Here is a 19,318-nt window from a genome sequence, read left to right as displayed (position 1 = left end):
GACAAAGGTTTTGAGAGCAGGCAGGTCCATAGACTGTGTCTGTCTAGTGTAATCATAAAAACAATGTTTGTACCTCTGCATTTTTCTAAGTGAAAATTTAGGTCTGCTTCCAGAGTAAATATGGCCTGTCCTGTTTTGTTTCAGTTTTGCGATCTGTTTTCAAACTAGTTTCTTGCAGGTGAGAAAAGCCTGTTGGATGCTGGTCTTGCTGCCATGGAGAGAAACCTGCTTTTTTTGTAGCTGGCTGGCAACTCTTGTGACGCACATTTGCTTATCGAGGGCATAATTACACAAAAGTCTGACACTGGGATTTTTAAAAAGTGAAGCATGACTAAAGATTATTGTTCTGAGCTATAATTAAGCACTCATTTTATTGCAGCAGGTCTTGAAGGGAACCTGATAGTTATTATTAACTGTAAGTGTGAATACATACAGTGTGACAAACAACTGCAGATTTTCTATCCTTGCTAATGCAACATAAAGCTGAGTCCTTCCTCTATTTGCTTCCCTCCTAGGCTTTTCCTGATTCCTGGATACAATGGCGTGTTTCATCATGTGTTGTTCTTGTTTACCCTTCATATAAGATCTTGGTTTCTGATACCTCTTTTGGGCTGTTCCATTTAACTAGAGGAGAATCAAAACTACTGGGCATGCTCATTTTGCAAAGGCCATGGGATCCATCCCATTTGGAGGCTTTATTTTTGACATGTGACCTCTACAGCCACAACAACATCAATGTGCGGTATCTAATTCACCATTCAGGGCTTGCTCAGTGCTGTACTTTCTTGTGTAAAGCCCACAGGTACTCTCAGACTATACTTCTGCTGCTAAATGAATGAGCTTGAACGCTGCTCTCTCATTCTTCTGAGTCGTTCCCTCGTGTGCTGCTGGTTTGTGTGAGTGTCTGGATGTGGTGGGGTGGTGGCACACGAGGGACTGTTCTCACCAGACTGACCCGGGTTTGGATCTCTTCACAGGTGTCCTTTGGGGCCACTGGGTCCTATAGTAGATCAGACAGGCCAGCCTGTGCTGTTTGGCCTCAGGATCAGACACCTGTTTGTGGCCCTGTTCCATCTGACCCTGTAGATGTAGCCTTGAAGGCTGACCACCGTTGTGCTGTTGGACATGCTATGGCTCTATAAAAGAGGAATTCCTCATTAGTAGTATTTTGTAACATTTTCCTGGAACAGAGGTGAGAATCTGGCTCCTGTTGCCTCTGTGGGAGGGTGAAATTTTCTTGCTTGCCACCATAAGACTCTTTTGATTCCTTGAGGACCAGATCATTGCATCAGCATTGAGCTGGCCAGAAGAGAAACTGAATTTTATTCTTAATGACAGTAATTAAATGATTTTTTTTCCCCCCTGAAACTAACAGATATTTCTCTCATTTACAAATTGTGGACTGTACAAAACTATCACCTGCAGAGCCTAGCAGTCTCTTGTGCCTTAGACATATATATGTACACTTGTATGAGGGGCTTAAACACTCGCCCTTCTCAAATGCTTCCTTATTAGTGTTCATGGTAAAACTCCGTCTATAGGTTAGCATCCTGCTTTGATGAAGTGAAATTAAATTCAAGACAGAATTCTGAAAATGTAAGCATTGCTAGTGCAAGATGAAAAGTAAATCTGATGTATGGCACTGCTTCAGTTTTCTATATTAGTCCTAGTGAGAGTTCTTCGATCTTGATTTGCAGGTGTGCAGTCTGGTATCACAACAGACTAAAATCTTCTGTTTTAATCTAATTTTATTGACTCTATTTGAAGTATGGTTTTAAAGTTGATGGCAAAACCTTCAGAACAAAATGCCTTTAGGGAACTGGAAAATAAAGTTAGATTTGCACTGAAAATTTCTCATGTCCATGAGCAGCTTTTCAAGAAGAGAATAATTTTTCCATTTTCTCAGTATTCCCAAAAGAAATACTGACAGAGATCAACCAGCACTCACAGGCTGAACTCCAGTCTCTCTAGAGGAAGCTTGTGTGTATCAGGAGGTAAATTATAAATGTCCATTTCCATGCAAAACCGATTTCCCTGATAATCCCTGCCCCTTCCTTTTCTGGGGCCGTTTGGTACAACATCTGCCAGTGGTGTCAGATTCTGTGGTAGGTTTATGGTGTCTGTGTGCAGCTATCTGTAGACTTTAACATTCAAACAAAGCCAAAGTGTGTCCACCATGATTTAGCTTTTTGTTTGTGGTTTGTTTTTTGTTGTTTGTTTGGTTGGTTTTTTGTTGTTGTTTTTTTCCTGTGTTTGTTGTTGTTGTTGGTTTCGGGGTTTTTTTTCTTATTTGTTTGTTTTTCTTGCCTTTTCTTTTTCAGAAGGCAAAAGAGCACTGGAGCTTGATTAAAGTCAACAAGAGGGTTTTTATTTTGGTCGGGTGGAACACAACCTCGAAGTAGTGTTTTTGTGCAGACCAGGGCTCCTGAAAAGAAACAAAAAAAAAGGTAGAATTGATCTTATGGCATTGTCTTTTGGTTTTTTTTTCTTTTTTCCCTATCCTGACCATCTTGATTTTGATAGATCCAAGCATATACAGCCTTTAAGTATTTCTCTTTCAGTTTTAGTGTCTTGGTGGGTGCTGCCTTCTCTTCCATCTTGAAAGGCACCTGCCTCTCAGGAGTCTGTTGGATTAGGCAGCCATGGTGGAAGGTGTCACTGGCTGTAGCTCTTGTCTCCCTTCTGCTGGAGGTCTTCATCACAGCAACAGCAGCAAACAAGTGCCTCCTCCTCAGCTCCTGCAGCTTTGAGGCTCCATAGCACAGCCCAGTAAAACAGCCTTGTGAACCTGGGGTAGCTGAAAAAATTGTTGCACTATTGCTCTTGTTGCCTCTTTTTCTCCTGGTGTTAATCTCCAGCAAAACAGAAGAGCTGGAGGTGATAAATGTTGCTTGTCTGCTGGAGCCCACATGATGGCTCTGAGCTGTGTTGGGGTGGGATTCAGGCTTAATTGAAACTGTCAGGACTTTACCTCATAAATTCAGCGGGGTCAGTGTTTTGAGCCTGATGCCTATGGAGTGTTAGATGGATACCTGCTGCCAAAGTCATGGACTGAGGACTAACTTTCACTTCAGACCATAAAAAACAGGCACTTATTAAGGTTCCGGTGAAGTTAAAGCAAGATAATTGCCTCTCAAAACATTAAGTCTATCCAGCAAGCTCGGTAGTTTTTGTGTACCAAACAAGTGAATTTGGTAGCATACTAAGCTTGTACACATCACCTTGACCTGTGTAGGGTTTTTTAAAATGTTTTCTTTCACATTTGTGAGCACATAAATAGATTTTTGGGGGGATGTGGTAGTGGTGACAGAGCAAAGGTGAATTTGCAGTATTCTGACTGAAGACTTGCCGTTGAGCCAACAGATGTATTAATTGTTTATGATTCTCTTGACTGTAAGGAGCTAAGAGAAAACAATTCAGAAATTAGCAATTTTATCAATTCTTTACAAAGTGGTGTCCTAACAAAGAAAACATCTAATTCTAGGCAAATGAGGTCCAAAGGAAGTGGAAGACTGTCAACAGCACTTGGCAAGTTTGTTCTGAAAGGCTAAGTCCACGTTAAAACCAGTTTCTTTTTGGTTTAAATTACATATAAGAGGGAAGGAGAAGCAATAGCATGTATCTTCTTGTAGATTATGACTGTATGTCTACATCTGTATTATGACATTAATTTGGAAAGATGTTATAATGCAAGCCATCAGCACTTCATCTAAACCATTTAAGTATGTGGAAACAGGCTACAGTTTTCACCATATAGAAGCAATCGGGGCATCTATATATTCAAATGTGGATCCCAAAGCGGAATCCTGACTTTATTTACTTGAGTTTCTGGCTCTTGCACTTTTGGAACTGTGATCAATGCAAGTGAGAGTTGGGCTCTGTTTGCAGTAGAGCTGAGTCAGCAGTTGCTCTTGGCAGATGGGACTTGGCTTCTCCATGTCTACTTGGAGCAGAATGTGAAATGTCCTGTTAGGTGTTAAGCTTGGCACATTAAAACAGAACAAACCCTAAGTGACTCCTCTAAATGTTCACGTATGCCTTTTTCCATGCAGCTTATTGCTGACTGAGAAATGGTCCTATTCATCAAAAATGATTTATGGTATTGCAGACATGCATACAGAGCAGGAACTCTGCAAACTGCCCATACAGGGACCTGAAGTAATTGGCAATGTTTGGGCTGTCCTAAAACTTGGTGGGGCCCTGAGTAGTGACTGTGGGCATGAACAGATGACTCTAGATTCTGTGCTCAAGGAGAATGGGCATTTTGGAGTCCTTTGCACCTACATACAGGCTCTCCTACGTGAGTATTGCATCTTCAGAATGGCACTGGCAGAAACGTTTTCTGCATCCAGTGTTTTGCCTGACTGCACTTGTACTGCATTGTACTGTTTCTTGTATCTCTAATATTGAGGATCTAGATCCAGCTGAGCTGCTGTCAGCCCTGCCATGACTAGAGGAGGCCTTTGGGGGTCTTCTCAAAATCCAGACAAGGATCTTTCTCATGGGGTATTGTGTGAATTGGGGTTTCTGCCTAAATGCCAAACCCGAAAACACAGCTGTGTGTGTGTTGGGGTGAGGTGGGTGTGTGTTATGAGTATGTTGGCAAAAATTTTTATGAGTTTAACCTTTTCTGACTCAGTTAGCTTTTCATCTTTGTTGTGGTTTAACCCTGGAAGGCAGTGAAGCACCACACACCTGCTTGTTTGCTTTCTCTGACCCCCAATGGGATGGGGGGAGAAAGGAAGAGTAAAAGCAAGGAAACTTGTACATCAAGATTTAAATCGTTTAATAAGCAAAAGGTAAGTGGAAGAAGAGACAAAGCAAGCAAAAGTCATGCAAAGGCAATCACTCACCACCTCCCACAAGTAGACTGTTGCTCAGCCAGTTCGTGACCAAAAGATAGCTAATCCCCCTAAAATCCCCTCCCCTCCCTTTTTATTGCTGAGTGTGATGTTATATGGTACAGAATACCTCTTCGATCAGTTTGGGTTACCTGTCTGGTCATGTCCCCTCCTAACCTCTTGCAACGCCCCCAAACTATTCACTGAGCGGGGGCAGAGTGAGAAACAGAGGCCCTCAATGCTGTGCAAGCGCTTTCAGCCACAGCTAAAATGTGTTATCAGCCTTGTTTTGGTCACTAATCTAAAACACAGCACCATACAAAGTGCTATGAAGAAAATTCACTCTGTCCCAGTCAGATCTGATACAGTGTTATAAAACCGATGGGATTGATCACCTTTTTTCTAATGAGGAATAAGAAAATCTTCACCATCAGATGTAGTCCTGCAACTGGATCATTAATCATATGTTGTGACTTGAAGCTAGAATAATATTTTTTAAATGATTGCCCCAATTCAAATGAGCTTTTGGTACATCATGATTTCTAGCTAATGAGCACATGGCTAGCACACTAGCTGGAGTGCTGCTGTTGTTTAGCCATTAAATTATATTATTAATACTATTTTGTTACCACAGAAACAACAGAAGCACTGAGTTACAGTCTTTAAGGACTTAAAATACAACACCTGTTTGTGGGTTTTTTGAAAGTATTAGTAATCAATCATTCTGGCAGGACTACCAGCAGGATTATGTTGTACTCCTGCAATGTCCGCCAACCTGCCCACCTTGCTACGTGGGTTCTGATTTGGACAAGGGTCTAAAGTGTTTAGCCTGACACATCTCTCCTCAAGTATGATGAGTGCTGCATTACCAACAAACAGAAATCCCCATCTTGTGGTGATCTGGAGAAGGACAAATACTGACTGAAGCAACATTAACATTGTTTGTGTATGCAAATAAGATTTACGTGGATAAAATGATCTTGCACTCAGATTGCAGGGGTAGTATCTAAAGGGTTGGAGTAACTTTTTCAGCTGTCCAAATTAATCTCCTAACAAAAAAATCAGAGATGTTTTGACTTGTCATTTGGAAACAATTAGTAGCACTGTGGAAGTAATGTGCATGTGATTTTATTTTTTCTGCTTCAGCAGTTTCTTTTGTTTCACTGAGCTATGTTCAAAAATAAAATGTACCAAATGTTTAGTGTCAATGACTCAAAGAAAACACTCACTCTCTTCAAAAGAACGCCCGAGCAGCAAATGATGCTTAATTGCATTGCTCTTTTTGTTGCCCTCGGGACTGTTAGCCGCTGGGATATGTACAGAGGTTGCCAGGAAAGGACAGGTTAGTGCTGCTGGATGGGTACAGCACACAGTATGCTGCCAGCCTCTGTTACAGAGGTGTCATAGGAAAAAGAAACAAAGAAAGTGTAAGATTTATTTCCCTGCCCCCCACCAAAGTCCTTCATTTTCTCTGTATGGTGATAACTTCTCAGTAGGGGGTGGATTTATTAATGTCACTTCCCTAGAGCCCTGTAGATAAATAATATCTGCCAGTAGAAACAAGGCATAATTAAAAAAAAAATACTTCCTTTATTCTTTGAAGTTCCTGAAGGAGCTCTTGAAGAAGCACCTCTCCCCACTTTCCCTGTCCTTGCACCCAAGCTGTGGCCTTTCCTATCTCTTATTTCCATTGAGTGGCAACTGTGCTTAGCTCAGGACCAGAGTCAAACTTGATCTCCACTTATTCACACACACACAGAATCACAGAATGTTAGGGATTGGATGCTCACATTAGTAAGTGTGCCTACAAACACTGTTCAGATCACAGGGAGTGAGATGTGGTGTAGAGAAACTGCTGGTTTCTGGACCAAGGTGGCTTTGGAAGTTCTCTAGGAAACAGTGAGGTGAGCCTGTTCTGCTTCTGCAGTGTGGCACTGGGCGTCACAGATGGAGAGCAACATGGTGTTACCCAGCTGTCTGACAACGTACCCCATTTCTCACTGCTGTGGCAGCTCACCAGAGTGTTTTGGGAATGCAGGGTTAAGATTTTGATCCCAAATATTACTTATAAACACTCGAGCGCTTTTCAAACCTGGAAACTGTTTTCTATCAGGGGGCTTGAGAAACAGAATCTCCTTTTTCTGTTTGAATGGAAACTGAAACCTCTAGATTGCATAGTTATAAATAAATCTGGAAAACATAGTATAGGTGTCTTTGGCATCTGCTTCAGTTTAAGGCAGCTGCAAGCAGAATCTCTGAGAGATGTGAATGAGAAAAGGAGGCTGAGGGGAGACCTTATTGCTGTCTGCAACTATCTGAAAGGAGGTTGTAGCATGGAGGGTGTTGGTCTCTTCTCCCAAGTAGCAAGTGATGGGACGAGAGGAAATGGCCTCAAGTTGCACCAGGGGAGGTTTATATAGGATATTAGGGTAAAACTTCTTCAATGAAAGAGCTGTGAAGCATTGGAACAGGCTGCCCAGGGAAGTGGTTGAGTCACCATTCCTGGACGTGTTTAAAAGATGAGGTTCTTAGGCACACAGTTTAGAGGTGGACTTGGCAATGCTAGGTTGTAGGTAGAACTCAATCTTAAAGCACTTTTCCAATCAAATGATTCTATGAAATTCCTCTGTAGCACCCTGACATCAGGAGTGGCTTGCAGTGGGGAGCTTGCCTCACCAGAGGGTTCCTTCTGCATGTGGATGTGTCTGTTTGCCTGGATGTAGTGCACTTGCCCAAGCAGATGCACCCTAGTTGCTGGATAGGTCCTCCTCCTGCCACCTGCTGTGGCTTTTCTTTCCTGGGAAAGTGCTGGTGATTTCTTGCTCCACCTGGGAGGAGAGGAAATCTTTTGTTACAGCCACATCAGAGAATGATCCTCAGACATAGTGAGCACCTGAGGCTCCTGATCAGCTGGCTCAGGTCCTGACTTCAGCCAAGTCAGGAATAGCTCAGATATTTTCACTGGGGATATTGCAAACAGGTATGTATCCCTATAGACATATACTTCAGAAAGCATTTGTAGATTGACGCTGTCACGGAGGCACCCCGAGGTTACCTTAAGGGACAATAGGGTCCAAAACAACTTTTATTAAACCGGTGAGAAACAGGGTTTTAGCACTCCAAAATTGACTTAAATACAGGTTCGGATATCAGTTGAGGAAAATTATTAAGGGGCAGCAACTAATACAACAGGAGGTCCACAGTATGCATGCACGTGGCTTAAACCAGAACAATGCCGGAGCCGGCCCTGAGTCCAGGATGAATACACACTTGCCTGAACATGGTGTGAGATTATTCTTAAAGAGATATACGTACTCATAGTGAGTACGGAAAGTACACGTGCAAATATGCACGGAATATATATATATGTACTCGCAATCCCGCGAGGGTTAATTTACTTAAACGTGCAAATGTGCACGGAATACTACACGTGCTTATGTGGAAGCACAGGAGGAAAATACACTCGCGATTGTGCGAGGAAATTATTTAAAGTACCCGTTCAAATGTGCACGGAAAGTTACACGTGCAAATGTGCACGGAAAGTACACGTGCAAATGTGCACAGAATATATATGCACTCGCAATCCTGCGAGGGTTAATTTACTTACACACGTGGCGGCAAGGCAAGCGGAGTCTCAGTCCCGGGAAGTGGTGGGGGGCTGTGGCTCCTGGCAGCAGTGGCTAAGCTCGTGCTCTGAGACACCCACGACAATGGGCCCAGTCTCGACGAGAGTCCCGTTTTATATTGGCAGATCAGACCTGACTGTAGGCATTCTAGAAGCTTCTCTGCACCCCCACACTGGCTGTGGGGTGCCCCTGAAGCCTCCAAACATCCCCCACACTGGTCACAGGTGCCCAGCGGCTCACTGGCACCTCGGCACTCCCTTCTCCTAATGGCCCTGGCCAGGGTGCTCTGGGGCCAAACAAAAGAAGCTGTTAGCCTCAAGTAATAGAGAGGGAGATGTGCCTACTCCTTCCATATTGATGGAGGCGGGGGGAGAGAGGTGTGGGGGGGTGCATCCTGCCACAATCCACCCTGTGACTACAGTCATGGTCTGATACCTTTGGAGTGGTGGTGCAGTCATCTCTTGCCTCCAAAGAGAAAAGGGGACACTTCTGCCGGTGAGCCTTAATGTCCACTGTGGATCACCATATAACATATGTTGACTTACCCCTGCAAAACAATTACCATATCTCATATGTTGACTTACCCCTGCAAAACAGTTATTAATAACAATCAACAATAGAATTGAAGTAATTACAACAATCAACAATAGAATTGAAGTAATTACAACAATCAACAATCGCCCAAGGTAATTATTGAGTCCCAGCATCAGTCACAGTTCGTTAGTGTTTCCATTCCTGTGACTGCCTTCCTTCTGAATGGCTTGCTGGTGTTAGCTGGATCCTTTTCCACCCCGTCATTGTTGGTGTTGTTTCCAAGGCATCTGGATCCTCTTCCACCCCGTCATCTTCCTTCGCCCTGCAAGAAAACACAAGAACAGACCTCAGTCCCGGGGGAGGAACCGGGCTTTCAGGGTTGGCAGTCTGGAACTATCCACCGAGCACTAATACGGTGGGTTTTCCCATTCTCATCAAGGGCTTCCCACGCATATAACCCTCTGGGTTTTGCTAGAGTCATGGGCACAATACCAACAGACGGTAATTTCATCATGACAGGCTGGCCCACTTGTATTTTTGGGGGCTGTTCTTCCTCTGTGTTGGTTGTCAAGTTGCTGTCTGTCAATGGCTTTTCAGGACAGAACGCCCTGATTTTGGGGCTTCCATAGCTTCCCCAGCGGTTATTGACAAGGAAGACAGCTTGTGCTAATCGCTTGTCCCAGTTGTGTCATGATACATCTGCATATTTCTTAATCAAACCATTGGTTCGTTCCACGATCCCATTGGCTTGGGGATAGTATGGTGTATGAAACAGCAGTGGTCATTGATAATCCTGATACTACCTCTACCCCCACCAGGATGTATTTCTTTCCATTAGAGGGTCTCAATGGCCCGACATAGTCAACTTGCCACATGCTCCAGAGAGTCTTGCCCTGCCTGATATGTAGGACCGGGGCATGATTTGGGTGATCAGCTTTAAGTCTGATCCGACATTGTGGACAGGCTGTAAGAATTGCTTCGCATGTTCCCACGGACACTGGCCAACCCCGAGATCGGCATTCGTAATAAAGATCTGCTTTTCCAGAATGGCCTCGCTTAAGGTGTAACCATTCAGCTAACCGTGCCCACTCCTCTGGTATGCTTTCAGCTAGCCTGATCTGGGCTAGAAAGTCAGCTTGTTGATTCCATTTGGCAGCGGGGGTTCCATCCTTTGCATGTCCTTCTACCCAGCCCACACTCAAAGGTCGTGACCTGCCTATCTCTAATAGTCTTTGCCAATCTTCAGCTCTCCACACTCTGGTGCAATTTACTTCCCACAGGTTGGATTCCCATTGGCATATCCATTCAGTGGTACCCTTATAGGTTGCATAGGAATCAGTGTAAATCGTGAAGGCTCCTCCTTCTGCTGCTAATAAGAGAGCACGCAGTTCTCCTACTTGAGCACTACCTTCCCCCTCCTCTGTTATTCTTTTTCCAGTAGCAATCTCCAATGCTGCTGCCTTGTACTGCCAGTTTGTCCCTACCCGATGGGCTGATGCATCAGTGAAACAGACTCCTTGTATGTCTGAGTCCTGAGTTAGCTTAGGTGCTTCTTTTATTGGAGAGGGTTTATAAGGCAGGCTCAACAGGACCTGATCAGCGCTCACAGGTTGTTGAAGTTTTGAAACTTTTACAGAACCCTCCTTTAGTAGTAACAATTGGCTAACTCCCTCTAAATAGGCGTACCATTTTCGTACCGTTGCTTTCTGTGCCACCCCCTCGGCGGGGTAACCCTTTAAGGATTGAATTCAACAGAGGGAAAGGGCCTTGTACAATAACTTTCTGTGATGTACACAGTTTCTCTGCCTCCTTAACTGCTCGGGTAAGTGAGAGAAGCCCCTTTTCCCACTCTGAATATCGTTGTTCAGCTCCCTTAAATGCGGTGGAAGAGAACACCAAAGGTCTAGCTGGCCCTATTGGCCCCCTTTGGAATATAGCACAATAGGAGGCATGTTCTGCAAACCCCCATTCCACTCTTAATGGGTCTTGTGGATGTAGTGGGCCCAATTTCTGATAGGCTTTAAGTTCATCTTTTAGAACATTAAGGGCCTCTGTATGTTGTAGAGTCCAATTCCATTTCTTGTTTTTTCGGAGTAGGTCATATAGGGGACGGGCAATCACTGAGAATCCTGGGATATGTTTTCTCCAGTACCCTAATGTACCCAACAGGCATTGCAAGTCTGCTTTGCTGTTTGGGGTGTGCCCCTTGTCTATGGTAGCCAGAACATCATCAGGCACTGCTATGGCTCCCCCTATCCACCAAGCCCCTAGGAATTTAACTTCCTGGCTGGGACCCTGGCACTTGGACGGTGGAATATCTAATCCGTTCTGTGTTAATAAATTCCAAAGAGTTTCTGCTACTTGCCCCACCTGTTCCTTATTGTCTCCGCCCACTAAGATGTCGTCTAAATATTGATATATGCAAATGCCTGACGGTACCTGTACAGTGTCAATGAGTGCAGCAAGGGCATTGTGGGCAATAGTAGGAGAGTGTTTGTACCCCTGAGTAAGCTGATTAAAAGTGTATTGCTTCCCTTCCCAGGCAAAAGCAAATTGTGCCTTGTCTTCTTCCCTTAGGGGAATCATGAAGAACATATCTTTAACATATAAAGCAGCCATCCATGGGTGAGTTGCTGCTTGTATTACAGTCACCACCGAGGCTATGATTGGGACAGCAGCTGTTAGTGGTGCGGTGTTATTATTCAATTTTCGATAATCAATAGCTAGGCGCCAACAAAAGAAGCTGTTACCCTCAAGTAATAGAGAGGGAGATGTGCCTACTCCTTCCATATTGAAGGAGGGGGGGGAGAGAGTGGGGGGGAGGGGTTGCATCCTGCCACAGATGCTGAGGCTAGCAGCAGAGCACAAAAAAGGAGGATGCCTATGAACAAATATTTGTACAGGGGACCTCCTGTTTTCTGTATTTTTGTGTTGCATTGACTGTATGAAGGGCTGGAGAGCCATTAGCAGGGTCTTCTGAGATTGCTTTTCCTTCCTATAGTGTCTGGCAGGCGGTGAGGGTGTGGCAGGTCATTATATGCTCTGGTTATTTTCTCCTGCTGTACTGAATCTTTAAGGTTATTGCTAAATCTTAGCAGTATCCTTTATTCAAGGCTCACTTTTTCACTCCAATCTTGCATGCTTTTCTGTTGTTGCTACCGTCTTCTATAAAAGTCTAAGATGAATCTTGTTCAAAATGTTACCTTAACTGCCTTTCTTGGCAGACTTTAATCAGTAACACAGTTTTATGAGTGCTTCAAATCTTAAATGCGGAATTCTATTCTATATATCACTGAGACATCAGAAAGAGTATTAGGCAGGCTGAAAAATAAACCTCTGAACAATTATGTCAAACAGCTATGTATATAGAAGATTGAAGTAAATGTTAGCTGCGAAAGAAGACATGCAAACTTGACAGTGAATGAGCCTGTAATTCATTTTGTCCTATCCCGGCACACAGAAATAAAGAGAAATTGTAGAAGACCCTTGCTGTATGAGACTTTTTTTTAGAGGGCCTGAGTATGGGAGGAGAGGCCACATCTCAGTCACGACCTGGAAAAACGAATTATGTTTTAGGGAATACAAAATGCTAGAGGTTTTTCTTCAGTCAACCACTTTCTTCTTGTTGTTGCTTGACAATAGGACTTCTGAGCCCCTGATGTTGCTTCCCCATCAAATAGCAGCTATAAGAGATTTGAGGATGGTTTTGGCCAGTGCGTACCTGGTACTCTATGCATAGGAATAACTAAGTTTTGAATTGAATGAAAGTGCCCCTACTCTTTTTCTTAAGAAATTATTTTTTATTCCCCATTGAGCTTTGCTGTACTATTTCTATGCTCTATCACTGATAACAATGCTGAGTGATAAAATGCTTCTTGCCTTTGAAGTCAGGTCTAATAACACTAATTTTCAAACCAGTCTGAACTCTTTTGTGGAAGAAGATAGGAAAATGATAGGGCGATCATTAGTTTCTTTTTTCCTCTAATCTGGTATAATGTGTCTTATTATGGTCTTTAATAACTGTAACCACAGCAACAAATAGTGATGGATATAATGCATTAGGGTCTCTCCTCTCAGTAATCATATTCTGCTTCCAGATGCCTTTCAGGCCACAAAGTAAATTAACATTCAACAGCAATACATCGAGATGCTGCGGAAATTCCCTCTTCCTTTTCAGAGAGGTGATCCAGGTTGTTAGGGACCTTTGAGTAGTAGCTGACTTTTCCAAAGACCAACAGTATTCCAACTTGACAGTTACTGAGCAGGCTGCTGTGTAAAGGTTAATGAAGTTGTCTGCCCAGATTAGTTGGAGGGGCTATACAGGAATCAGCTTGTGGAATAAAATTCAATATATACCAGCAGAAGAATGAGAGAGTGGCTTAAGGGGGCAGGTTGTATTGGAGCTTTGGTTGTAGGGCACTCTCTGTTGTGGGGTGGAGTTTTTCTTAAACTGAAAGTCTTTCAAAGCCAAAATGTTTATATTGGTTATGGTTGTTGGTGTTTTGCATCGCAAACCCTGGCACAGGAACTAAACAGCATGGAGTGACATGCAGTGTTCTTGGAGAGTATTTATGGTCCAGGTGGAGATATAACAGTAATGTGTCCTGTAATCAGAGGGTGGTATCCTGGTGCAAGAGGTCTTGGGTGAATGTCAAAGCAACAGTGATTACAGAGGAAATGAATACATCTGGTTGTCCTCCCCAGCATCTTGTGGAAAAGACTGAAAACAGCAGCAGAAGTGATGTACTGAATGCAATGGAGAAGAGCTGTACCTTATATGTAATTAATCTTTATTTGAAGGGTTGTTAAAATGGAATCATAGAATCATTTCAGTTGTAAGAAAACCTCAGGATCATCGAGTCCAACCATAACCTAACTCTAGCACTAAACCGTGTCCCTAAGAACCTCCTTTTGACCTCCCCGAAATGAGGAAGGTAATATGTGTGTCCAGTTAAATTTCACATTTGCTGTGTACATAAGCAGGTTTAGAAATGTGAATTTTTGCCCAGCTACAGGATGTCCTGAGATCAGTATGAGAACAAGTGAGATAAATTGCGTCCAAGGAGTGTCTGCATCTTCCTAAAGAAGTTGAAAAAAAATGTCAGCTTTTACATGCCTAAAGTCAGAAGAGATCTGAGTCCTATGGGAAGATTTTTGTAAAACATTCAAGAGGAAGAAACAGAAGAGTGCTTAAACTGTTAGATTGAGTTACTTACTAAAATTGCATGTGTGTGTGTGTTGTTAAATCTCTTGGGCATTTTAGAAAATAATACCCTTCTCAAAAGAAACTGAGCAAAATATGCTTCTAGATAGTGATTCCACATAATATTTCTACGAAGAAACAGAATTTTCTTCATTTTTTTAAAGAAATTTGCCTATGGCCTATTTACTACTCTCTTGTTACTAAAATGATTTTTTCTGAACAGTTCACAAATATGTAAATTCTATAGTTATGAAATATATAAAAAATAAACGGTGATCACAGATATATTGCATTCTAGTCCCCGCCAAGGTCCATCAGGTCAGGGGCATTTGAGCACTCTCGGGAGTCCAGGAGATGACTCCAGCTCAAGGGAGGATAGGATAGGATAGGATAGGATAGGATAGGATAGGATAGGATAGGATAGGATAGGATAGGATAGGATAGGATAGGATAGGATAGGATAGGATAGGATAGGATAGGATAGGATAGGATAGGATAGGATAGGATAGGGCTGGGGCAGGTCCTGGGAGGCGTGAGCAGCCTGTGGGACAAGGAGCCAGGTCTGGCTCACATGCTCAGGGAACAGCCGATCGCCAGCACTGGGGTCAGGAAGGAATTTTTTCCCCCAGGGCAGATCGGCACTGGTCCCCGGGGGTTTTTTGCCTTCCTCTGCAGCATTGAGCATGACCACTTTGCAGAGCTCCTCTGGGCCCTTTTGGCTCAGATCCTGCCTGCTGCTCAAGCACCAGGAAGATGGCCTCTCGTGCCCTGCAGCTGGGGGGAGGAAGGCTTTTTTTTTCCCCCAGGTGGGACGGCAAGCGTCTCCGGGGGTTTTTTGCCTTCCTCTGCAGCGCTGAGCACGGCCCCTTGCCACGGCTTCTTTGGGCCATTTGGGCTGGGTGCCTGCTGCTCCACGAGCTGGCCCTAAACTTAGCTAGAACAGCCTGCCCAAACCAGCATAGAACAGCTCACCTAAACCAACCTTAAAGAAGCTAAACCAATCTGCCTTAAAAAACTTCAATCAGCCACCAACAACCTAAACAGAACCTTAAACAATCTACAACAAATTACCTAAACCAAACAAAATAAACCAACCTAAACAATCCTAAAACAAACCTATCTAAACCAAATGATCTAAAAAAATCCTACCTAAAACAATCTAAAACTACATAAACCGGCATTTCTCAACCAACCTGAAGCAACCTAGAACCAAACAAGCTAAACAAACTGAAACCAACCAATCTTAACCTAAAATAACCATTAAACAATCTCAAACAACTTAAAACCAATCTAATAAAGGATAAAACCACCTAAAGCGAACGATCTAAACCAACCTCAAAAATACGAAACCAAATGACATAACCTGACCAAAATGACCTAAAGCAAACAACCCAAAGCTAAACAGAACCACTGAAACCAGCCTACAACGACCAAGCTAAAAACCAATCTAGATCAACTCAACTTCAACAACAAAGCTAAAACACCCTAAAAAACCTCAACAACAAAAACCCAACCACCAGCCACCCTACCCCAGGCAGTGTCTCACTTGGATGTGCCTGCAGTCTTGGAAGCCTGACTACCCCAGGTTCTCCTCCTAACGGACCCTGAGCTTGTTTGGAGGTCCTCAAGCACAGCGCAGCTACCGTATACCCTTGACCTAGCTATGGTTCGCCTCTAGCCGGGAACGTCGTCCTCTTTGAGCAAGGTAGGGAAACACGTGGAGCAGGGAAGGAGGAAGGGGACGTCTGCCGAGACAGCAGAAACAGCCCAATCGAGCCTGGTGATTAGTGGGGGGACACATGTCCCAGCGAGATTGCACTCACATCCAAAGCATCCAGACACAACCGAAAACCAACTAAACACAATGTACATCTAACCAAACCACCTAAAGCACCCTCAACAACCAATCTAAGCCACCCCAGCCTGAAGGAACCCATCTGCAAAACATGCACCGTGCATAACACTGCCCTAAACAACCTACCAGGAAATAACTAAACCAACCTAAACCAAACAACCTGAACCAACCTTAACAGAAACCCTTCAAGCGACCTAAACAATGTAAACCAAACCTGCCTAAACCAACCTACCTAAAAACACAGACACCCACCAACCCACCTAAGCTGCTTACTGAAAAGAAACAACCTCAAATAACCAACCCACCCCCAACTTAAAATCATCTAAACAAACCTCAACCAAACTACAGAAAACAGCCTCAATGAAAACAGCTTCAGATACGCCACCTACAGCAACTGACGGAAGACAACTTCAACCAAAAATCACCTGCATCAAGCAACCTGAACCCACCAGCCTTCAACAACCAGCCTCTCACAACCACCCTCAAAGAACCTGCCTCAAACCAACCTCAAACGACCGCAACAAACTGAACCGAGCTACTAAAACCAGAAACCTAAACCAAACTAACACAGCCAGTGCTAAAGAATCCTCAGAAAACAGCACCAACCAAAGAACCCAGCAAAACCGAGAAAAAGAAACCTCCTAAGCTAAACCACACAGAGCAGCGCTAAGAACATCACATCAAACAACCTGAACCCGCCCACCTAAACTAACCAACCCAAACCAAGCTAAACCATCAAACCTGAAACAAGCAGCTAAGACCGCCAACCTAAACCAAACTTAACAAACCTTAACCTAAAACAACCAGCCTTCAGTGACCTACGAACACACAACCTACCAACAACGTAATACAGCGTCAAACAACCACCTTCGAACAACCAGTCTCAAAAAGCCTACCAAAACCAACTCACAGAAACTGACCTACACCAACCAAACTAAACAAACTTAAAAAACCCCAACAAAACCAGAACAACAGCAACAAGAGAAACAACACCACCACCACCAAAACAAAAAAACAAACAAGGTAGAAAGAAACAGGCAAAACCCAAACAAGTTACAGACAAAGAAGGCAGATGCAGGGAACAGGATGCAGAGGTGTTGCATGGGGACCCAGTGCTTTGGAACAGCCACTGGTGTCCTGTCAGGAACAGGAAGCAACATCCGCAGCTGCCACTCGGCACCTCTCCCTGCGGGCAACACCAGCGCCTGGCCGGGACCAGAGCGCTTCTCGTGCATCCCTGCCCAAGAAGCACGGCAGCAAAACAAGCTGTGGAAGGCAAAACACCTGCTTGTCATCGCTACATGTGATGCTTTGGAAAAGATCCCACAGTACCACATACCTCTTCTTTTGTGCGTGGTCAGTCCCGCGCCTCATTCTCAAGGTTCTCCCTCTTCAGGAACCAGGGAAAGCTTGGCCTCTATTCCTGCTGCTGCTCTCTGCAGCTCTGGGACTTGCCTTTGCCAGCCTGCAAGGGCTGTTTGTTCAAGCTAAAGTGAAGAACGCAGCAGCCTGCTCCTGGCTACACGTGGGCTTGCGTTAAGGATTGTGAGCACTGGCTCTGAAACAGAGTGAGAAACAGAAATGACATCAAATAACATCAAAGGAAGTACATTAAAAAATAAAATCAACCAGAATAAAATAGAAACACTTGTATCCATTGCGTTTTGTGTCCTGGGAAGTGGTTTTTAGGGAAGAGTGAAGGAAGGGAGAGGGAAGGGGGAAGGGAAGGGAAGGGAAGGGAAAAGAAGGCAGAGGAGAAAAGCAAGCCCTGACAGAGCCCTGAGGGCTCCATACCTGAAAGAAATTGTGCTGTTTTCACCGAAAGCAAACTGATTTTCTTCAGGCAGTTAGAAACCTTTCTTTTTCACAGCTCGCACGCTCATTATTTGGAATTAGTTTGAGAACAAGAGCTAACACCCCAGCACAGAACTAATGCTTGTAATTGCTCTGGTCTGAGAGCCAAGGACATTCTGACTGCTCTGCCCAGGGATGGGACCTGTCGAGGAAGGGGGGCAGAGATGGGACAGAGCTTGACTGACATCCAGGCTGATCAAGAAGAGTATTTCATCCCATTAGCATCACGGTCATTATTTAAGGAGGGAGAGGATCTTTCTCACTCTCTCAGGCGTGCAGTGGAATCTTGATCAACTGGCCACATGGGTCAGGAAAGCTACCTGGCAAGCAAAAAGATCCATTGCACTCTTCTGCTCAGCACATCAAGATTTGCCCTCTGAGTCGCGGCAATTTCTTGAATATCACCAAGAATCAAAACAGGTTTCAAAGAGCAACATGGCATGACCAAATAATAAATACTTCTCTTTAAGTCCACTCATTTGTTTAATCTTTGCCTAGACCTTCAGGAAATGGAAAACCAAACTCACTACGGAGAAGTTCAACACAACAACCCACGCCAAATCAAGGCTACCAGGTAGGAACCCGATGACAAGGATCAGTCACGCAACTGCTACTCTATGACAGGGCTGCCCCGAACAGATCACCCCCAAGGATTCAGTCCAAGGCAGAAACTACTCAGCTGGCAAACATTCCAAAAAAACAAACACGTTTGGCTTACAGACCTTACAGCAAGTTTTCCCTCAGGAAACACAAAATGAAAGAGCAACAACAAGCAGAAATAATACTCACAAGCCTGTAACCTCTTCGACGGGATTTTCCCGCACCGGCCGACACCGCCGGACCCGGCGGGCACAGCCGCTCCCCCCGCTCCAGCTGCCCGCCAAGCGGCGGCGCCGAGCGCGCCATCCACGCCTGCCGCAAGCGGCCTCGCCCTCTCCGCCCGCCCGCCCGCCCGCCCGCCCGCCGGGCCCAGGCCGGGCCCCAGCGCAGCCCCGCCCGGGCACCGGGAGAGCGCGGAAGCGTCGCGGCGCCGCTTACCGAGCGGCAGCAGCAATTGAGAGGGGCTGTCGCTCGCCTTGGCCGCCATGCTGGACACAGACCCGAGCAATCGCTACCGCCTCCCGCAAACACCGAGCCAGCAGCCCCGACGAGCGGATGGCAGAGCCGTCGCTCCTCGGCCCCGCCCCGTGTGCCGGTAAACGCGGGAACGAGCACTGTCTCTTCAAACACCTTTTGCATTCTTCATCCTACAGCACTAAAGAAACAGCAGAATCCCTTAGCACAGGATAATTGTGCAACACAAGTGCCAGGTTTGTCGTGCTGGTAAAAGATATTGTCAAAAGATGTGCGGCTGTCGGTCTTTCCTCAAGACAAAAGGCAAACGAGCTGGTTCCATCCGAGGCGA

General features: G+C 44.6%; 1 long non-coding RNA gene across 2 annotated transcripts; it reads right to left on the bottom strand.

Annotated features, from left to right (window-relative positions):
- Positions 1 to 6,524: 6,524 nt before the first annotated feature.
- LOC139827219 (uncharacterized) lies at positions 6,525 to 18,833 on the bottom strand. Of its 2 annotated transcripts, XR_011737566.1 has the most exons (3): positions 17,399 to 17,927; positions 8,903 to 9,323; positions 6,525 to 7,669 (listed from the first exon to the last, which is right to left on the bottom strand). It is a non-coding gene; the product is annotated as an uncharacterized lncRNA (long non-coding RNA). The 2 variants fall into 2 exon arrangements; XR_011737565.1 differs by lacking the exon at positions 6,525 to 7,669 and having other exon boundaries at positions 7,893 to 9,323; positions 17,399 to 18,833.
- Between the last annotated feature and the right edge of the window lie 485 nt (positions 18,834 to 19,318).

Source organism: Patagioenas fasciata, chromosome 2 (genome assembly GCF_037038585.1).
Source record: "Patagioenas fasciata isolate bPatFas1 chromosome 2, bPatFas1.hap1, whole genome shotgun sequence".
Lineage (NCBI taxonomy): Eukaryota > Metazoa > Chordata > Aves > Columbiformes > Columbidae > Patagioenas > Patagioenas fasciata.
The sequence above is the reverse complement of the archived record's forward strand: the minus strand, read 5'-3'. Positions and strand labels throughout refer to the sequence as shown.